This window comes from Castor canadensis, chromosome 2, assembly GCF_047511655.1.
Source record: "Castor canadensis chromosome 2, mCasCan1.hap1v2, whole genome shotgun sequence".
Taxonomy (NCBI): domain Eukaryota; kingdom Metazoa; phylum Chordata; class Mammalia; order Rodentia; family Castoridae; genus Castor; species Castor canadensis.
Genome location: NC_133387.1, coordinates 156,287,850 through 156,308,882, shown reverse-complemented (window position 1 = coordinate 156,308,882; position 21,033 = coordinate 156,287,850). Strand labels below are relative to the sequence as shown.

At 45.4% G+C, this 21,033-nt stretch overlaps 1 protein-coding gene across 12 annotated transcripts in view; it reads right to left on the bottom strand.

The window, feature by feature from the left end:
- Tln2 (talin 2) overlaps nucleotides 1-21,033 on the bottom strand; it is a 409,346-nt gene that overhangs the window by 338,601 nt on the left and 49,712 nt on the right. For 2 of the 12 annotated variants that reach the window (XM_074066107.1, XM_074066108.1), the window contains exons 1-2: nucleotides 17,269-18,323; nucleotides 4,368-4,457 (exon numbers count right to left, since the gene is read on the bottom strand). The exons of 3 other annotated variants lie outside the window; for them this stretch is intronic. The gene's annotated coding sequence lies outside the window, so the exon portion shown is untranslated. Of the gene's footprint in view, nucleotides 1-4,367; nucleotides 4,458-17,268; nucleotides 19,832-21,033 lie in introns of those variants that run through there. 7 more of the 12 variants (XM_074066110.1, XM_074066111.1, XM_074066120.1 and 4 more) reach the window with 6 other exon arrangements.

Sequence of the window (21,033 nt, the reverse complement as noted above, 5' to 3'; positions counted from 1 at the left end):
GAACTGCTCAGGGGCCGAGTGTCATGTGGACGTCTCCAAAGGAAGTGCAGGTCAAAGGCTTCCCTGCTTAAAATCCCAGCAGAGGGGCAGATCCCTACAGAAACATGCAAGGGCTACTCCTTAACAAGGGAGAATGGAGAAGACAGCAAGAAACCCAACTTCTTTATTTACACTAGCTTGCCTGGATCCATATATGCCAAGACTCTTAAAAAGAACAGACCTTATCAGTACAATGCATAAACAATGACCTTAGACCACTCCACAGCTCAGTGGAACCCTTAAAGCACTGCTCAACTCCACCCAGGGTTTGCCCATTCATCACTGGTAGGGACAGTTCCTTCAGCTCTTCTCAGCCTCACAACTGCCTGCAACTGTCTGTGAAGGGCACAGCCTGCAACAGCCACTCATCAGGTATCATACAATGTGGAAAACTGCAGGCCGGGGAGCACTGAGGCCTAGTCTGCCAGGAGACCAGATCCTGGGCCTGCTTCAGCCCCTTGCCTCAGCCTATACCCACTCTGTGGTTGACAGAAAATGACCTTCACAGATGTCCACATCCTAATCTCTGAAGGTGATTACCTTGTGTGGCAAAATGGGCTTTGCCGAGGGGATCAAGTTAAGGATCTTGAGGTGATGAGAGTATCCTGGATCGTTCATAGGGGCCCATGGTCATCACAATGGTCCTGAAAAGCAGAGAACCTTTCCCAGGCCAGAAGGAGATGTGAAGCTATAAGAAGAGTCAAAGGAAGACAGCACAGTGGGATGGAGTGAAGATGGAGCCATGGGACATCAAGTGAAGGATCACAGGTGGCCTCTAGAAGTGGGTGAAGGCAAAGACCTGGATTCTCTGCTACAGCCCTGGAAAGAAGGCAACCCTTCCCACACCTTGATTCTAACCCAATGACATCTGAATCAGACTTCTACAGAATTGTTAAGATAATGGATTAGTGTTGCCTTAAGTCACTAAGTTTATGGTCATTTGTCACAGCAGCAAGAGAAAACTAAAATAGGCTGTTATGTTTTGAAATATCTCCTAAAGGCCCATATTGTGGAAGGCTTTGTGCCCAGCCTATATTATTGGGAGGTGGTGGAAACTTTAGGAGGTGGGGACTAGTGCAAGGAAGTTAGTTCATTGGGGGTATGGCCTTGAAGAAGATATTAGGACCCTACCCTCTTCCTATTTGTGTATGGGGGGGAGGGGTCTTTTGTTTTATTTTATTTGCTTCCCAGCCATTATGACATGAAGAGGCCTCCACAACCACATGCTCCCACAATCATGGACTGTGCTGTCACAGGCCCAAGGCAACAGAGCCAAGCAACCATAGACTGAAACCTCATAAACTACCAGCCCATGTAATGCTTTCATCCCTTTAAGTTGATTTTCTCAAGTTTTTGTCACAGTAACAGAAGGCTAACAACACAGCCCCTATTCCATTACTCAAAATGAAAAGTGTTTCATCTGTTCTGAGAAGCAGGGTTAGTGGAGCCTGGACTCCACTTCTTGACCTCTGAGAATCCCTCCCTGGGGCATTGCTGGAAAAACCATGTTCCTGGCCTGATGACCTCTAAAGATAATTAATTCACAAAATGAATGAGCTCCATGACAGCTGAACTGATTTGGCACCATCTGCCCTTGTTTTCGATATTTTGCTAACAGAGCTCTAATATTTTTGTTTTTAAAAATAAAAATAAAATTTGTCCTAAGTTACCAAGTAACTTGCAGACTCCAGTGACCCAGTCAACTAGTATCCAAGTCTCCAACTTACACCTACTTCCTCAACAAATTCTCCCTTGCCACCATGCCCAACCCAGGCAGGCTTTCCCTCTTCCCCTGATCCTGCTTTGAAATCACCACAGCCACTGTCCAGACTGCAAGTCACCTCTCCACTTCAGACCCAGGAGTAGCAGATGGACAATGAACTCAGGGCAGTGAAGCCCGAAGCAGCCCTGGGAATTCAGCAGCTGTAGGAGAGTCACCTCCTTCGCACTTTCAACAGGTCACTTCCTCTAACATCTCCATGCAACTGCCCTTTTGTCTCTAGGGAGCCATGCAGCTGGCCAAAGGACACACTGCCAAATAGAATCCATGGGCATGGTGCTTGTCCCAGCTACACAGCAGGAGCTACTTAACTGATTGCCTCTGCTCTCAAAAGGGAGTTTGGGGTATTTTTATCACTACAATGCTTCTACCAAACAAAACATCTGGGGCAAACAGCTACTGTCCTGACTACTGTGCTGTCTTGCTAAGAAGACCCTGCCAAGCCTTGTGGATTTTTGTCAAGATGGCTTCTTTTAGGGTGAAGCCTCTCTGGAACGCCCACTTCTTCATGCTACCAACAGCTGGCAAGAGCAGCTCTGGGGAAGGGGGCCCACAGCAGCCTCAGAAGACAAGAGCCACCATTGTTCCTGACAGTCCTGCCTTCTATTTACTTTAAAGCTGTGGCACAGGAGGCCTATCCAGAGATAGGGAACATCACTTTTAAGGAAAAACACACATAAACACCAAGAAAATGGGGATGAAAATGGTTCTGGCACAAGAAAGAGGTCTGCTGTATACATCCTGGTACAGGAATAGGCCAGAGAGGGCAAGGGCAACAGCTCGGCAGGAAGCCTATGGGGAGGGGAAGGGGGAGAGGCAGGTCAGCAAACCTCACCCACAGGAATTTTATCAGCCTCTTATCAGCCTGTCATCAGTCATTCCTGTTAAATGTGAGATCTGCCACAGATGGCTGCTGAATGACAAAGGCCTTTACTCTGCCTTGGAGAAATGTGCTTCCAACAAATGTCAGAGACCCAAGCTGCAGACAACCAGAAGAAGCACAGCTAATGTGCAAAAGAGGGTCCGTCTGAGCAAAGACGGAGAGAGAGAAAACAGGTCAGGTTGAGTAACTCAGGCTGTCACGGGCCTGGACATGGAGCAGCCTCCACCCTCACACACACGCATGAGCAATGAATGGTCACTCCAGACCATCTCTCAGCACTGAGCACCACTGGGTCTAATGAAAGCAGGAGCGATATGGAAACAAGGAGCCCCAGGGATGAGGGGCAAGTCCAGGAGGCTGTACCATGAGAGCAGAAAGAGCATCCTGGCCACCGTTGACCTCAGATCGCCTAGAGCTGCCATAGTCATCTTTAGGACACTTTTTTTTTCCTTGAGGGGGATAGGGGGAGAGTTGAGGGGGAGCAGTACTGGGGATTGAACTCAGGACCTTGTACTTGCCAGGCAGACACTCTACTATTTGAGCCCTAATCCTTTTGCTTTTGTTTGTTTTTGAGACAGGTCCTTACTCTTTTGTTCAGGCTGGTCTCAGACCATGGTCCTCCTACCTCTGCTCCTGGGTACCTGGAATTATGGGTGTGCACTACCACACCTAGCCTTTGAGAGTTCTTGTATTTAGTTTTCAAAATAATGAAATTTTTAAAGGTTAGTGACATTCTACGGTAGTGAGAGCCCTCATGGCTGTGCTGGGGATATAAATTATATCACATGTTTAAAGGAAAACATTTTAAAGGAATTTATCTTTTGACTTTGAAAGTCTACAGATTTGCCCTTCATGGACTACAAAAAAGCATTACAAAAATACTCATTCCACCATAAAAAAAAAATTTTGAAAAAAGAGGGATGGGGAGTACATGCCTAGGAATGGGGGAATGAATCATTGTATAACATATCTTTAAACACGTTAAAAACGAAATAATATGTGGCCTTTAAATATGGGACATATTTGTATTAGCACCAAATAAATGTCTATGATATTATACTGAACAACATTATTTTGTTAAAAATAAAAAAAAAACACTTTCTCACACACACAAAGGCTTTAAGGGTTTTGCATAATTTAGAGCCTTGATGACATCTTGACAATATTTTTCCTTTTCACAAAAAGCAAATGAACTTATCAATATAGGTTCTTATTCTTAAGTCAGGTAAGATCTCTCTCCAAAGGGAAGAAGAAAAACTTGCTCATTCTAAGTCATTCCTTTCATCAGAAATCATGCTTTTAACTTTCCGTTTTGTTGTATTTTAAGAGAATCATGCCTCTCATGGTCCCTAACAAGGAAGAGAACTGGGATGTCACTATGGACCCATAATTCCTGACAAGGTAATGAAATAGAAAATGGACCCAAATACCCTGGTTTGCTGGAGAGGGGGCACCTGTGGGCACCCAGCTATAGGCTATGGGCAAAATCTTTCTATGCCCCCATCCCATCACTCTGTGAGCAATGCTGGCTCTTGAGTTGGGGCTTCTCAATGAGGGAGACCAAGAGTGCTGGCTGGATTTTGTAACTGCTGGTCACAAACTCCCCAACCCTGAGATTCCACAGGTCAAGAGCTCTTGAGCATTACAAACATGGAGATCACTCACAATTTTCAACAAATTGATCCAGGAACTTGTGAGCAGCTGAGTATCCGAGGGGCCAGGAGTCCAGTCCAGATGTTAACCTGCAGCAGTACACTGGCAAGAAAGCACACATGATGATGTGTCAGCACAGGACCCCATTAGCAGGTGAGCAGTGTTCTCCACAACACTAATCCCCCTGTTGGGGTCCAGATTATGTAGAGGGCTAAAAAGGAGATGCCATGTACGGTGATGGTCTCAGAGCAGCTCTGTGCAGCCACAGAGCTGGCAAGATGGCTGCCTTCCATTTGGGGAAAAGACACCATCCATCAGACGAAGCATTAATGCAGCCTCTCTGCAAGATCACCCAGGTGGTGGTGTCCAGACTTAGGGCTGCAGAGGGCCCTGGGAAATCAGCAGACTCAAGGCCCTGGGATCACAAATAAGAAAAGTCAAGGCTCAGAAAGCACACAGGCCTTGCCCCAAATCAGTGGTGACTAATGGCAAGAGCAGGAATAGAATCACAAAACCAACCCTACAAAGCTTAAATTCTACCTGTTAATTACCTTCTGAATAAAACTCAGTTTCTAAACGAATGTTATTCCTGTTCAGTCTGGTGCTGAAGAGAGGAGGAGCCAAAGCAGCCTGCAATTCCAAATCTTATCCACTCGTCTAGTTTGCTCTCCTTAATCCCAAATGACTTGGACCAGCTAAGCTGAGACTCCTGGTTTTCTTCAAATACAGTGTTCAAGAAGAAACAGGACTGTTCATATTTGCAAGGAGAAAGAAAACCTAAAAACTTTAGAGGAAGCCTAAAGACATAAAAAGCAAACCTGAACTTTTGAGATGTAAAGAACACAGGATGAGACAGAAAACTCCTTTTCTATACATCAAGTTTGAAGACCCAACAGACCAGAACCCATCCCAGGAAATGCTGGTGGGATGAAGAAATTCCTACACTTTAGATGGCGAACTACGACTCTTACATTTCAATTTGGTGGGATGAAATTATCAAAATACTCATTCTACAGGAAATGATGCATCTGATTATGATTTTTTTATTAAATCTTCATATGATTATATATTTAAACATAATCATCTAAATAGCTGCCTCTCCCCCCTGGGTTCTTGATCCAGCCAGTCCTGACAGGCTGCAGATCACACTTAACCTGTGGAGTATCACCTAGCTTGCCATAAAATGAGGAGCATGGATAGGGAAAAACCTCAGGTGTCCTGCTAGAAACTTCAACAATTCCCTTACAATTTTGGAACAGAACTGAAAATACTTCAGGTTAAATTGGCTTGCACAGAGTTTAATTATTGCCTATTTTGAGAAGAGAATGACAATCACTATAAATTCAAGTTACTGCATCTCTTCAGCAATAACCACTATGTTGGTATAGCCGGCTGTGTTCTGTTTCTAGGAAGTCCATTTCAGCTAACAAATCTGCACCCTTCCTCCTGCACCCCCCCCCCACAATACACACACACTAAATGGGGATTTGGCACTGTTTTCCCAAAGGTCCATTATTTTTTATAAGGCAAAAGTTAAGGTTTCTTTTGCAAAAAGCAGAATTTAGGCAGTGAGGTCATTTGTTGTGAAACTACAGCAACCATTCCAATTTTCTTCCTCTCCTTTTTCCCACTTTAGTTGCTCTAGGTCAAGAGGTGGAGACGTAGGTTTCAGAGAAAATGCAAAGGCTGCTAGGCCACCCACACCATGGTCAGGAACTCCACACAGGACTGCCGAGGGCACAGCTTCCTGCTCATTTCCCTTCCAACAGTCAGCCTCTCCCTCAACCCAACAGGTCAACAAAGACATAGATAGGCAAATCAAATATACCTCAAGGAATCTTCCATAGCCCTGGTGTCCATTTAGAAAACAAAGCCAAACCCTACCACAATGTTCACATTATTCATTAATCTTATTGACAGAGAAAGGGGACCAGAGGTGGGCAATGTCACAAACTCCTTTGAAAACATGGCAGACCCTTTCACCCAAAAGGGGAACAGGGACAGAATTGGTTGCTCATGAAGCCCCTGAACCTTCTCTCTGTACTCCAGGTGGAGGACACCTGCTACATCATCATATGCTCATGAGCCCTCTTCTGTAATGCTCTCAACCTCCTACGATGGAGTCATGAACAGCAGCCCCTTTTGTCAAGCAACACACAGGGTGGGGACAGCGAGGACACTCATGTCCTGCAGCAAGTTCTATAGAGAGTGAGGCTCTCCCATGGGCAACATCCACCTCAGATGGCTGGGCCCTCACTTAGCAGTTTCAAATAGGAAACTTCCCTTATCCAACTACAGTGGGGCTTGGTGCTCAACTTTCCAAAATGGAAATAATAATGATAAGACAAAGCACAAAAACATTATATAGCTAGTGAGAATGAGAAAAGCAAGGGTTTCTAACCGAACATTGAAACGCCAGTTACCTCTAAGAGAAGGGGAAGGCCTTCTAAGGTATTTGTAACCTGGTGTGGGCTCCATTTTGTGTTCATTTTACTCTTTATAAACTTTTTTCTTTTTGTGGGGAGAGGACCTGACTGTGTCGTCCAGACTAGCCTCAACTAATTATCTTGCCTCAGCCAGCCAGCTCGGTGGAACTACAGGTGCACTCCACCACGCCTGGCTTTCAACTCTGCCTACACATTTTAAGTGCTTTTCTGTAAGCAAATAAACCACTAAAAAAAAAGAAAAGATTCACGTCAGTGACAGGAACCTCCCAGAGTTATTCTCATTCCCAGGTTAAAACGCAGCAACAAAACTGCAAAGTGAGCCTGGCACTTGTCATGGGGTGGGGCCTGACAAGGAACAGTCAGAAGTTCTGGCTTCAGGGACACCTTCTATAAATACGTTTTCATTTTTAAAAGTCCATGCCCTGGGACAGTCTTGTGCTCAGTACTAATGCCACGCTGACCTCCCATGCTGCCTGCCAGTCTGGGAAAAGCCAGTGTTGGCCTTGTGCAGACCCTATGGTCCTCCCTCTGACATTCCGCAGGCCTACTTCCTGTGGCACATTCTATAACAGAGCATTCTCATTCAGACATCCTTAACAGCTGAGAAGGGAGGGAAGAGGCAAACCCTGCTGCAGTTAGGAGGAACGCTGAGCTGTCTCTCTGCCTCAGGAGAATTCTGCTTCTTCACTGAATGGTTAAGTCACTCACTAGTCAGAAAATAAGCAGAGATTATAAACATGTGGCCAGTGTGTCTCAATTGCTAGCCCCTCCTACACTCACCAGTGCCATCTTGATCAAATAAGAAGAGGACATTCCTTTCCTAATAATGTGAGCAGCAGTGTGGCACCCAAAAAGATTTCCTTGCACTCTCACTAGTAGCTGTCATTTTTATTTTTTTAGTTACTATTCTAGCTCCTTTTGTTGTTGCTATAAACAGAAATACCCAAGACTGGGGAATTCATACAGAACAGAGAACTGTTTCCTATGGTTCTGGAGACTTGAAAGGCCAAGGCCAAGGCCAAGGAGCCCAAATCTGTTGAGGGCCTTTGTTACTGTATCCCCCATAGCTGGTGGAAGGGCAAGGGACAGTGAAAGAGTAAGAGGGGGCCGAGCTCATCTTGGTGGCAAAACCCACTATGGAGATCACTAATCTATTCCCATGACATTAATCCATGTGTGAGGGCACAACCATCATGACTTAATCACCTCCGACGACGCTCAACCTCCCAACACTACTCCATCAGGAATTAAGTTTCAACACATGAACATTAGGGGACATTTGAAACACAGCAATTATAATAGCCAAAAATTGATACCATGACCCCCGATGACACTTGGTTTTGGGTAACCTGCACCTCACCCCAAAGCACCAAAGTATTTGCCTATTAATGGAATTGTTGCAGTCCCTCATCTCTTGCTAGGAGTCTCCTCTCCTCCTCTCCTGCTAAGTCTGCTATTTAAAAAAGCAAAGAACAGAATCCATTCTTCAAAAATAAAATATCCCAGTGGATTTTATTTATGAAGGCAGAGCCTTTGGTCCTGACCTGGAGATGGGTATGGTTTTTGTGTACATGTGTGTACATGTGTGCACATGTGTTCAAGTGCAAACACACACATACACACACTCTATTCTTGATCGACTCAAACAGCAGCTCTATGGGGAAATCCTTGCTAAAGGCCGCCACTTCCAGAAGGACAAAGGGTTCAGCAACAAACATGAGAACAAAATGATCTCAAATCCTTTTCCACTGAGCCTGTGCATGAGGGCTCCTTCTCAAACTTACAGCACTCCCTTATAGACATTGTCATTGTTGCGCCCCCTCTCCCCAGTAGGGGACCCAGGAGGGAGGACAATCAAGTCAGGAAACAGACTGCAGAGGTAGCTATTTGATCTTTAACCCAGAAATCCCACCAACCCATGCTCCTCAGCCAAGGAGGGGCTGACACTCAGTGCAGAGCAAGACCCCGGCCAATACACAGGCGTTAGTCACCAGTTCCCTTCACTTCAGGGCCTGGACCAGGGCTGAATGTGGACTCTCTGATAATGGCCCTACCACTCCAGGACAAACCTTAGCCCTAGTGACTCACTCTAGTATACCCATCACACACATGGGAACACAGCAAGGAAAGGCCACACGCTACAAGCCTCATGTGCTCATGCCCCCAACATTGCCAGCAGCCCTGAAAGTGACTCGGAGAAGACACTGGGACAGAGAACACAGTGCAGTCTTAGAGGATGGGGTGGGATGTGTACATGCACAGCCTTGGTACTCACCCTGCTCCATTTATTTGCATAGGTAAGTGCCAGAGAAAATCACTAAAACAGGAAGAAGATGGTAACTTTTTTTTTTTTTTTTTGTGGTCCTGGGGTTTGAACTCAGGGCCTTATGCTTGCTAGTCAGGCACTCTTATCACTTGAGTTACATAATCGGCCCTTTTTTGCTTTAGTTATTTTTCAGATAGGATCTCTTGTATTTTCATAGGGTCAGCCTGGACCAAGATCTACCTGTCGATGCATCCTGCACTGCTGGGATCATAGAGATGAACCACCATGGACAGGTTATTGATAGAGATAGGGTCTAAGCTTCTTCCCAGCATGGCCTTGAACCATGGTCCTCCCAATCTCTGCCTCCAAGTAGCTGTGATTACAAGCATGCACCACCATGCCTGCCCCTAGAAGATCTTTTACAGTCTACAAGTCTTGTGGGCACCCCCACCATGCACAATAGTAATTGTACTCCTGTATTCTTAGAGAGGCTCTATTAAGACAAAAAAATATAATATTTCATTAGCATCAACAGCCCCTCCACACATTTAAAAAGTAGCAAAAATACAATTCCAGGGCATCATTAATTCATTCTATTCACAATACTTGACCCCATGGAGGAGGGGCCCTTGAATAATTCCTACAATAGAATAAAATGCCCATCCTGCCCCTCACTGGCACAGGAGACAGTGAAAAACGAACAAAATCCTCAAATCTTTGCCCTACTCTGAGGCCATACTGTTTGAAAGAAGCTTTGGGCTGTACATGAAAGCAGAACGTTTTGAAACGGGCCATCTGCTGCATCTCCTCCTGCAGTGGGGTAGTTCTCCCCAGTGCTCTGCCCCTGCTGCCACCCCTGCATGGTACACCCAGTCCCCTGAGCTCCTTACACTGTGTCAGGCCCTCTGTCCTCTGTCTCTTAACCAGCTGCAACCTCAGGGCAAGGCCTGCCCTTTCGTCTTCACTGCCAGCACCTGCATGGGCCTGGCACCCAGGTAATGAGAAAAGGTGTAGTGGGTAAGGGTCAGAGGAAGCTTCGTCTTTATAGAAGACATGCAAATAACTAAGATGAGCAACACCAGTTTGGGAAGGGGGAAGGGTCGTTAAATCCACCCACCTACTCTCCAATCCAGCAGCATCCAGTCATTTTACAACCAGGGTTGAACTCAGGGCTGTCATCAAGATCAAAGGGAAAATTCAACAATCTGTCCAAAGACCCAGCACAGGTGAGCAGCTGGCCTCCCCCACCATCCAGCAGCAGCAAAAAGGCAGTCAGACTTTAAGGTGTTCCTTCTCATCTTTTCTGTGCCTTTCCATCCTGTGCAGCTCTACTTGGCCAGCTCCCTTCTTCCTCTGTCCTGGGCTTGGCATTCTCTTTTGCATTCAGAATGAAAGTCAAGTTTCTTACCTTGGGACACAGAGCACTTCATACTTAGACTCTCACCTGATTTCACCTGACTCATCTCTCTTCCTACCTTTTCCACAGACAGATACCACAGACTGGTCCTGAGGGAATGTCTGGTGTCTGGGATTCTCCCCCACAACCTGCTTTCTGTGCACTCACTGTGGGGTCTGTGCCCAAGGTGTTTTCCACAGTATTTTCCTAATAGAAATATTTCTTTTCTCAAACCCAACACATCATTCCACCTTTAAGATGCCCCTTGGGTAAAGTTTCACACCAGATGCTTTTCATTCTCATTAGAACATGTTCCTATTGAGCAGAGGTGCCCCTACCACCATCACCCTCGTTCTCTACAGAGCATCCTTAGCGGATGGTGAAGTCTTGAGTAGCTATGAGCTGCCAGTGCCTTCATGCTTCAAGGATGCCCTCAAAGGACCAATTCTAGAAGCAAAGCCAGACACGAGCAGCCTGCACAAGGGGATGACTTTCTTATATATCTCAGCAACACAACATATTCTTTCACATCTGTCCAGGCTCCAGTTCCCAAAGCCAAACAACTAGACTTCCTCCACCAACTACAGGGCTCTGCTGGGACCAATTTTAGAAGTGTGGGACTTCAGAATGTACACTTTTCCTTACAAAGAACAGCTCCTGGGCAAGTAGCATGGTGAAAAGAACTGAATTTATAAACCCACCCAAAAGCCATCCATTTCTTTTCAAATGGATCAACTCACATATTTTTTTCTTCTGATTCATTGTGTGTGTGATGTGTTCTAGAACTGCGCAGCTCCCTAGGTCAGGGAATGTATTTGCTTATGATGGGATGGGAATAGCAATGTCCTTAACATGCGTCTTAGATGAGGAATTGGCTTCCATGCTCCAAGTAAAATAAGGAAGCAAAATTTGACCCCAGTCAAGAAGTCTCTGGAATCTCATTCCCCATCACACAAATGTTTCTCATTTGGTCCAAGCTAGATTTCAATTACATGCAAAGAAAAGACAAAGAAAACCCTTCACTACCACCTACTCCTGCTTTCATAAAAACATTATTATCTCTTACATCATCGAGTACAGTTGCTTCACATAACGTGATTGTTGACAAACAATCACTGCAGCCATTGTCCGGACTACTGCTTACTTGTATGTGTTCTTTTGCATGTCTGCCAGGCCCTGGCCTTAGTTCTTCTGAGAGAGCAGTTAGCACTCGGAAGAGCATCCTCTAAAGCCTTTGACATTCACTTTTAAAGAATCATCATGAACGTCAACATCAAAAGACAAACCCTCTTATAATATTAAATAATTTCAGAAACAGATACTCACTGGTTATAGTATCTAGACACCCTAACTTTCCTAGCTAAGTCAATTCCAGCTATGAGGGGGATGTCACTAGATTTAGCTTTCACAACTGGTCCCCTTGTCATCATTCTGCTAGAGGCATTTCAAAGAAATTTAAATCAGTATGCTACCTCCTCTGACATATTTTCCAGATCAGATAAATTCAGATCACCCTGTGCAAACCTGAGGGTGCCACACCAAGACCAGGCACATTCTCTTTCTGGTTCTGGCCTCACTCCAAAATAGAAGCCAAGTGCCTGGATTCCTAAAGACCGGACAGCCTTACTGTTGTTATCTATTCTTCCTATGACCTTCTCTAGTGATGGGTATGTAAACCTACCTAACATTCTACACCAAAAAAGGTATCTCTTTTTGCTCCAATCACAAATTTTAAAAATAGAAGGAGCTTTGGGAATCCTACAGCCCAGAGATTTTCACACTCTCCAGCCAGAATTCCAGGAAGGATGGAAGGCCATAGGCCACCTGGTATTGGGAAGTCATTCACACAGGCATGGGATTTCTTCATTTATGGAATTCTGTGTTCTACTTAAGTTCACACTACACAAATTTTGTATCTGTTCAATATTTACATTCTTACTTTCATATGAAAATGAGGTTTTGTCTTCCATATTCCAAACAAAATTAAGGCCCCCAACAAGATGTCTTAAGTTTATCCTGGCTTCATTAAGTGCAGGCTTACTACTCAGCTCTTCATACCTGCCCAGGAAGCAGTAGTTTAGTGTCTGCTCTCCCTCACACAGAGAAGAAGCCTACTGCACACACATACTGAGTGACTTGACCGAGAGATTTGGAGGCAGGCCCAGACCCAACCCTCTGCTCTCCAGCCTCTGTTCTAGGGCTCGTTATTCCTTTACATCCATACAGTCCACAGCCCTACAGAGCCACTCCTTAATTCATAAGGCCACAGTCAACTTTAAAATCCACCTGCACATCTGCTCTCTATTGCGATCTACGAGTATCCTCCCCCAAGTTTGACCCAAGGTCTATAAAATGAGAGTGCATTCTTCTTGAGCATCCAGATTGCCAGAACCTCCTTAGCCTTTGGAGTATTTTGACTTCTTCATATCCACCTAAGATGCTGTCCCCATTCACACCCATATGCAAAAGTTAAAAGTATAAACTGCTTAGTGGAGACAAATCAACAGTAAACGTGAAAGTCAGCTTTCTGTCACTGTGACAAAATACCTGAGCTAAACAACTTACAACGAGGAAAGGCTTATTTTGTCCCATGGTTTCAGATGATTCATTCCATGGCCATTTGGCTCCACTGTTGTAGTCGTGTGGCAAGGCAGCACATAATGCCTGGAGATCATGATGGAGCAAAGCTGCTCACTTCATGGTGACTGGGAAGCAAAGAGGCAAGGTTCTAATATCCTTTTCAGGAGCACACCCACAATGACCTCACTTCCTTCCACTAGGCCCCACAATTTAAAAGCTTCCACCACCTCCAGATCACACCACAGGCTGGCGACCAAGTCTTTAACACCTTGAGGGACACTCTGGACTTAAACCATAACAGCCAGTATCGCTATCTAAAATCTGAAAATGAAGACTAAAATAAAACCAAGATCAAATCTTCTCAAGGGAAAGTTGTCATCCCAAACACAAGGCAGTTCAATAACTAGGTTGACCACTTTCCTATAAATAGCCTTTGAGTCAGTGTTAGCTATTGTATGAGCTGTAGTAAGTACTAAACATTCTAGCTGTGTATTTTACATTCCAAAGCAAAAGAGGAGAAGGGCTATGCTAATTTTAAAGCTGCATCTAGAGTCAAGCACTGGAGACTCACAACTGTAATTCTAGTTACTTGGGAAGCTGAGCTCAGGAGGACCTTTCTGTGCCAGCCCAGGCAAAAACTTTGCGAGACCCCATCTCAATAGAAAAAAGCAAGGCATGGTGGTGTACGCCTGTCATCCTACCTATGGTGGGAAGCATAAAATAGAAGGATGATCATTGTCCTGGTGGCCTGGGCAAAAAGTGAGACCCTATCTCCAAAATAACCAGAGCAAAAAGGGCTGGACCCATGACTCAGTAGTAGAGTGCTTGCCTCACAAGTGGGAAGACTGAGTTCAAACCCCAGTACAACAACAACAAAAAGCTGTATTTAGGAATTCCACAGGACATCATATACATCTGACACAGTAGTTTTCAACAAGGAACAATTTTCTCCCCTCAGGCAACATGTTTAGTTTCACTAAAGGGGGACAAGGTGTGCTACTGGCATCTAGCTGGTGGGGGCCAGAGATGCTGCCAGACATCCCACAGTGCACAGGACAGCCTCACAGTAAAGCATTACCTCTCCAAAATTTCAGCAGTGCCAGGAGTAAGAAACCTTGACCTAAAATAAAGGCAGCAGAAGAGGACGGGGGCTAAGTCACCAGTTCCTATTCTCCACTGGAGAAGTCTGCTTGGTCTGGACCTACCACCCACCCAACCTTTCTAGGTCCCTGGTTCATTGTCACCAGACAGAGAGGTTGGCCGTTTCAGGAGTTTGGTAACCACTGAACTGGGTCTACCCACTAATTCTCGAGTGTTCTAATATGGCAGCTCTCCAGGTCGGGGACCACCATCTTTCAGGGGTCACTTCCCACCAGGACTCTCAAAGCCCTGAAAGAGGAGCAATACTGAAAGTGGCTTGTTTCTCCATATCACCACTCACCAAAACCATCCCTGATAACCCTACAGGCCACAGAAATAAACACAAAGAGCTTCTAGATCTATGACCTCCTTCCAGCTCTGAAACCCTATGAATCTAGTCACTCTAACAGGCCAGATATAGGAATTTTGTTTTTAATTCTATATTCTGCTTTGCAAAACGGAAAAACAAAAAACAGCTTTGAAATAAAACAGCCTGGCTTCAAGTGCACTCCACGTACATATAATAATGTTATATTTTCATGAATTTTAGCAATCATAAAATTGCTAAAGTGGTGGGGTCCACCACCCCAACACTCAGGGTAGTCCCAGTACTAAGTCACTGTTTTTTCCAGGATGACCTCGAACTGCGACCCTCCCAGTCCTTGTCTCCCAACTAACTAGGAATATAGGCTTGCGCCACCATGCATGGGCCATTAGCAGTTGGTTTTTTTTCTTTTCTCTTCCATCCACCCCCCCCCAAAACCTCCACCCCAGCAGTTGTTTTATAAATAAGATTCTTACATTCAGGAAAAGGAATATAACTTGCCTGACTGGGGAGAGGACTACCATTGTAAACCTCCTTACAGGTTTGTCAACAGATGCTCTCCTTGAAAGAATAGAAGAGCCGTGCTGCACAGGAGGCTGTCACCTCCATCAGGCACCAACCTGATCTCTAGATAGCATGCTGCAACACAGAAGCTGAACTAAAAGTGAGAGGAGAATCCCAGAAGGGAAAAGAGAGGAAACAGAGGAATCTGCTGAGGCTAAAAGGAAACAGCACATACAGCTGCTCCTATGAGAGCCTGAAGCACATAGCACACTTCATTTGCCTTAAAGAAAAAGAAAGAAAAAAAGCAAACCCAGTCACCTCAATTTCCCAGTTTATCCATCATCCTTAAAGCAGATGAGAGGATCCAAAGATCATTTGAGGGTGCAGGGCTCTAGAAAACTCTCGGAACATTCACACAGGCACCCACATGCTGTCAGTTGGCAACAGAGTTAACACCCTGGAGCTAAGGCTGCCTCACAGCAAGTTCAAATCTGAAATCACAACAAAGATCCTGAGGGATTTAGTCATGAGCCCTCCCCTCGACCATCAGAAGGAATGGCAAAAATGCAGAGAGTGCTGCGAGCCAGAACGATTTCATTTTCCTTCTAACCATGCAAAGAATTTGCATTTAAAATGAGCATCTCTCCAGACCTTCCAAGCATGCTCAGAGCTGGCTGCTAACATTAGCAAGAATAGAAGGGATTCTCCACAACACCAAATTTCTAGTCATTGCAACAAAGTACCTGGATGCTTTAGAAGGCTGTACAACCTTTGTAGCTAATTACAGCTTAAGAGGCAGGTGCCAGATCAGCTCTTGGAAGTACAGTCAAATCACATGCACAAAAGGTACCTTCTGAGTGACAAAACTGCCCTGGACTCAGGCTTTTCTTTGGTACCATTTCATATATACAGGCTAAGTGGCACCAGGACACAGATCTGTGTGAGAACTAAATCAGAAACTCTCAGGAAAGAAAACTTGGACGGCTTTCTTTTATGCAACAGCTAGGAGTTGCCAGTCTGCCAGTCATGAAAAGTGAGGGCACAAGAGCCTCATCCAGGCAGCAGCCAGATGGCGGGAAAGAATGAGAAGCTATCCAGCCAGGAAGGCAATGGCTGACGCTCCTAAGTCAGGTAAGTTAACAGCAATGTGTTTGGTATCCATACCTAAGAAGCAAAACTTGACTTTTGAAGGAGAGGAGATGGAGAGGGGAGCACCAGTGTGTGTCTCACAACTCAGCCACCAGAGGCAGGGGCAGGGGCAGGGAGAGGGGAAGTCAGTGGATGTCTAGCCTTGCTCCATTCCAGGGGTAGTTTTAAGTTGAATGAATACAGAGAGCCTTTTATCTTCTTTACTCACTAATAAAGCTGGGGGTAGCAAGGAACATGAGGAAAACATCAATAGAAGTTTAGAGAAGAGCTGTCAGAGACACGGGACTGGGAAAAAGCAAGGGGCATAAAAACTGCAACTGGCCACAGGGCTCTTATGTCACACCACCGGCCAGCCTATGCAACAAAAGGGGAGGTCTTGGGGATGGGCAGGTGTTTAAGTGCTTTCTTCTGTGTCCTCATCCGTGTGGCATGGGCTGTTCTGTGGTCAGGACAGATTTTCACCAGAGCTAGAAAATTTCCTAACAAGAGCATTTTAATTAAAAGTGAGACACCAGGCAATACAAGAGAAGCAGAGTCTTCCGAGATGCTGTCCAGCCTGCAGCCTCCATGTGCTTCCCATTCCCACCAGGGCCTTCCTCTAGGCTGGAAGTGAGGCCAGGACCAGCTGGCAAGAGCCACACCCACAGCTCAGGGCCATTTCCTCCTGCTCAGATCTCTTATGATTCAGCCCCCCTCCAAAATACACAGTGGCCCCTCTGGCTAAACAGACTTCCCTGCATCCCCGAGACTGCTCTGCATGACACTGCTCTGACATCCAGAGCTCGAAAACTCCCAGCCTAGGAATCTAGACCCTCGGGATCTGCAGATGGTGAATCACTGGATAAAAACCAAGAACCCAATGGGCAATTCTGGTTTCTACAACACATGGCCCTAACAACGGTTCAGTCAGCTCCCTCAAGTGCACAGCCCACGGACAGCACAGAACACAATCCTATCATGCCACTTGGTCCTCTCCCGGAGGCTGCTGTGAAATGATTCATCATGGGGCTCCTTCTTCTACCGTCATTTAGTTTATTTGAAAAAACAAAAATAGACACAACCTTCCCCACTCCTACAAAGCAAAATTACATGCCCTGGGTCATTACCTCATTGGCTTGCACAGGGTTTGGCCAGCACTTGGACTTTTCTATGCTAACCAGGCCATTCTTGAGTCAGCAGCAATGTCCACCAGCGCATGCTCTTCCCCTGAATGGAGTACACCTCCACAGGCACCTTGCGTAGCTGCTTGCTATCATCCTTCAAGTCTTTATTTAAAGTCAATTCTTTAGAGATCCGTCCAAAATAGCTGTCCTCTCACCCCACCAGACTCTGTATGTCTTGATCCTGAGGTCACCCCTGGTCCTGGGGCAGAGCTTGTCCCACTACAGATTCTCAGTAACTATTTCCTCCATAAATGAGTGCACTGGAAAAAGAAAAGCCAATTTATTTGAAATGTGTCCACTAGGTATGGACTCACCCATGTCAAAATGCATATGCAAGATTATGTATTTGATCTGTATTCATCAAAGCCAGTCTGGAATCTACCCAAATGTCCAGGTACAGGACAGATAACAGCAATAAAAAAATGAAGACTTTATGACAGTGATAGAACTACAGCTCACATGACAACATAGACAGGTCTCACAAATATGGTGAACACCAGAAACAAGAAGGCAGACCTGGTGAGTCCATTCATGTAGAATTCAAAATAGGCAAAGCAAAGTCAGAATGGTGACTGGGGGGGTGTAATCAGTGGAAGGGGCATCAGGAGGGTTCTGAAGTTCTGCTCATGCTCTTTCTTGACATGGATGCAGGTTACACAGGTATGTCCAGTTGTACATTTACGATTTGTGACTTCCCTATGTTCTATTTCAAAACTTCATTACAACTTAACAAAATATGTCTGAAATAAACATGAGGTGTTTCTTTTATTCTTTTTCTTAAAGTTTTTGGCAGTGCTGGGATTTGAACTCAGAACCTTGTGTTTGTGAGACAGGAACTCTACTGCTTGAGTCACACGGCCAGCCTTTTTTGCATTGGTTATTTTTGAGATAGGATCTCACTTTATGCCTGTGCTGGCCTGGACTGTGATCCTCCTTTTATGTCTCCTGAGTAGCTGAGATGACAGGTGTATGCTACCATGCCCAGCCATTGGTTGAGATGGGGATCTCACAAAATTTTACCCAGGCTAGCTTCAAACCACAATCCTTCAGATCCCTGCCTCTCAAAAAGGTAAGATTATAGGCTTCAATCACTGTGCCCAGCAGGATCTGTTTCTTAAAGAGTCCTCTCTGTCACAAAGACTGGCATCCTACATGGAGCATCCCTTGGCCAAGTGTTGTACAACACCTGCCTCTTTATACCTGGCCATATTGTCAGCTGCCCAGGTGAGCTCTAAACACGTCAAATAATTCTTGAAGCTGAAACTCACCAGGATACATGACTCTCTGCTGCAATCTCCTTCCTCTTTCACAGTCCCAGAAAGCCAAGCCTGGGTCCTACTCAGTATTAGTGGCCTTCAGTGGAAACAGGTAATAGAAATGTCACTGCCTGAGGCTGGCACAGAACCTGGGCAGGCCCATGAAGCCCAACTAAGCTCAGAGCCTACTGACTCAAAGCCCTGGGAAAACCAGGAGAGAATAACAAGAATGAGTCACCTGCTGCCTCTTTCTAATAACGTTGTAATTTTCAAATGTTTGATGAAAATTGATCACTTAACGGGAAACTCCTCTCTCACATAGGAGAGAGGAGTAAGAGCAATGGCCTGTTGGCTCTGTCCAGAGCTTAGGACCTGAGACAGCTGAATGGTCCCAGATGAACTGTGATTTGAATGACTTGCCCTAGAACAGAATCACACGGGGTAGGAGCAAACAAACAGAAACCCCTAAGCATGCACTGGGACATTACCAAGACTCAGCCCAGCCACAGACTTGCACATTCTTTTGCACTAATGGACCCAAAAGAACACTGTTGGCTGGACCATTTTCCTACTATTAACCTAAAAGATAAACTTGGCTGTGACTGGCCTAGCATACCTGCGTGTTCATTTCTATGCTTGTATACACAGGTGCACATACATTTCTACCTCAAACTCTACCAGATTTTTCTCCACTGCAAATGAATTTCATAGAATAGTCAGGGCTTTAGGATTAGTATAAAGGTACACAGTTACTGATTTCTAGAACACTTTATCTTTCTAAAAGATGTACTTGCATTTTGTTATCCTATTTGTTTCTGCCCTGTGAGGTACAAAGAGATTACATTGACCTCCTTTTTGCTTTTTCAAAAAAAACTGGAGTCTATCACTTTCCAATCACAGCCAGAGCCATGTGGGTCACCAGACCCCAGGAATGGTGGTTTCACCACTGCAGCCTCCCCTCACATTCCCTCAGCCACCTGAGAGAAGAGGGCGGAAATAGGAAGGGCACAGAAAGGAAGAACGGCTGCTGGTTGAGTAGGTCAGGACAGCTGAGGATGGCAGAGCCCTCCTCTAGCCCTGGACCACCATCAAGTTCCTTCATCGAGTCTCTGGAAACAGAACCCCTCTCCTCCCAAAAGTTAGGAGACATTCACTCCAGAAATGGCACTGAAAAACCATGACAACCAGGCTTCATCCTCTATCAATAATCCATGTGTCATTTCTCCAGCTCAGAATGAGAAATCAAAAACACAGGAGGGAACATGTCCTCAGTGTGAGAAGCTTACTACTTCTAATTTCCACCTCAAGGAATTGGAAAAGAGGCAGCAGGATGACCCTGCCTGACCTTCAGCAAGGGGGGAAACTGGAAAAAGGCCCAGGCACAAGAGCAAGCTTTGTCCCTATTCCACGTCACTACATAAGCCTTTGCTCCAACTGAGATGCCAGCATGGCTGCAGAGAAGCCACCAGCCAATAAAGGCACCATTGTTGACTCATGAATGTTTCCAAATTGCAAGACAGGGAAGCCAGGGCTAACAACTGCTAGAGAGAGACAGTTGGTCAGACCTGCTGTCATTTGGACAAACTTATTTTTTTCCCCAGTTTTCTGGTAAGATTGCTTGCAAACCATCCCAAACTTCCAAAACATGGTTAATGACTCAAGGTAATTTGAGTCATGACAAGCCACACAAAAGAAAAACACAACAGGAAACATTCAGGTACTCAAAGCAGGTGACACCAGAATGAGGGAGGGACTGCTAGAGGACAAGCAGTGAAGTAAGTAAAGTGTGACTTGGCTGCCCTCCCTCCATCTCCATCTGCCAAGGCTACCTTATAGGTAAAGGCAGGTGTTTGCCAATACACATTCCCACACACCTTCACTATGTGTAGCCCCTCAACTTGTCATGACTGTACAATCTAAATATGGCAGGAAACCTAGCACATACCAACCAGCTCCCTGCCCCTCTAATCTCCTTACCTCTGTCCCAGCAGGAACTCTTGGTAATCTGAGGTCTTCTGCCAGCAGAGGCCTGACACCCCAGGAAGATGCAGAGTCGTCAGCCCCTACCTTAAAAAATATACAGCTCAGGTACCACCAAGAAACCTGCTGCAGCTGAACTGTAACTCCCCTTCCCCCAATTTCTGTTGAAGTCCTATTCCCCAGGGTAAAGTACTTGGAGATGAGGTCTTTAGGAGGTAATTAGGTTTCCATGAGGTCAGAAAGGTGGGGCCTTTATGCTGGAATTAGTGCCCTTATAGAAACAGGCACTAGTGAAAAGCTTGCTCATGAGCTTTCTCTGTTACATATTCTGTCTTGCCATAGAAGGAAGGGGACAGTCTGCAAGCCAGGAGAGGGCCCTTACCAGAACCAAGCATGTTAGTAGTCTGATCTCAATCTTTCAGCCTCCAGAACCATAAGAAAAGTCATTTCTGCTCTTCTAGTCCATGGTTTT